Source organism: Melanerpes formicivorus, unplaced genomic scaffold (genome assembly GCF_026170545.1).
Source record: "Melanerpes formicivorus ecotype bairdi unplaced genomic scaffold, bMelFor1.0.p_v2 SCAF_180, whole genome shotgun sequence".
NCBI classification, from domain to species: domain Eukaryota; kingdom Metazoa; phylum Chordata; class Aves; order Piciformes; family Picidae; genus Melanerpes; species Melanerpes formicivorus.
This window is the reverse complement of record NW_027142532.1, coordinates 466,094-467,500: the sequence shown is the minus strand read 5'-3', so window position 1 is coordinate 467,500 and position 1,407 is coordinate 466,094.

Genomic DNA, 1,407 nt, shown 5'->3' with positions numbered 1-1,407 from the left:
CGGGTGGCTTGGAGCAGCCGCTCGGCAGCGCTGCCCTGGGAGTGCTCGGCGTCGCTTGTTCCCTCATATACGGAACTGGAGGGCCGTCAGCTCCGCGAGCGCACAACCAGCCGACCTCCGCCCAGCGGCAGGTCGCAGAAATCACGCCGGCTTGTACGATGACGTAGGCGGAGGCAGAGCGCAACAGCGACCCCTTGGCGACAAGCGCTATCTCCGCGGAGAGCACGTCTACTCGCCCAGGGAGAGCACGTCTACTCGCCGAGGGAGAGCACGTCTACTCGCCGAGGGAGAGCACGTCTACTCGCCGAGGGAGAGCACGTCTACTCGCCCAGGGAGAGCACGTCTACTCGCCGAGGGAGAGCACGTCTACTCGCCCAGGGAGAGCACGTCTACTCGCCCAGGGAGAGCACGTCTACTCGCCCAGGGAGAGCACGTCTACTCGCCCAGGGAGAGCACGTCTACTCGCCCAGGGAGAGCACGTCTACTCGCCCAGGGAGAGCACGTCTACTCGCCCAGGGAGAGCACGTCTACTCGCCCAGGGAGAGCACGTCTACTCGCCCAGGGAGAGCACGTCTACTCGCCCAGGGAGAGCACGTCTACTCGCCCAGGGAGAGCACGTCTACTCGCCCAGGGAGAGCACGTCTACTCGCCGAGGGAGAGCACGTCTACTCGCCCAGGGAGAGCACGTCTACTCGCCGAGGGAGAGCACGTCTACTCGCCGAGGGAGAGCACGTCTACTCGCCGAGGGAGAGCACGTCTACCTCCCGCCTGAGGGAGAGCACGGGGGGGGGGGGACAAAGACAGGCGGCAGCAGCTTCGGTGAACGTCACCCGGGAGGCGACCGGGGCTGTCCCGGGGCAGTCCCGGGAAGCCGGCGTCCGACACAGGGAACCGTCAGCTGCCGGACCGGGGCGAATCCCCGCGGCCACGGCAGGGGTGGGGGCTCGAAGACAGCCGGCAGCCGCTTCGGTGAACGTCACCCGGGAGGAGACTGGGGCCCTCCCGGGACCGTCCCGGGAAGACGACGTTCGGCACGAGATCCCGGCCGCGGCCGGACCGGCTCGAAGCCTCGCGGTCCCGGCAGCAGCCGGAGCCGCTCGCCGCCTCGGGCTCCCGGCCCCCTACAGATCCGGCGACTCGTTCGCGGGCGGCGGGGGGAGGCAGTGGAGGGGGTGCGGGGAGAAGCGGCAGCGGAGGCGGAGGGGGGGGGGGCTCGAAGACAGCCGGCAGCCGCTTCGGTGAACGTCACCCAGGAGGCGATCGGGGCCGTCCCGGGGCCGTCCCGGGATGCCGGCTTCCGGCACGGGGTCCCGGCCGCGGCCGGACCGGCTCGTATCCCCGCGGCTCCGGCAGGGGGGGGGGGGGCTCGAAGACAGCCGGCAGTCGCCTCGGTGAACGTCACCCGGC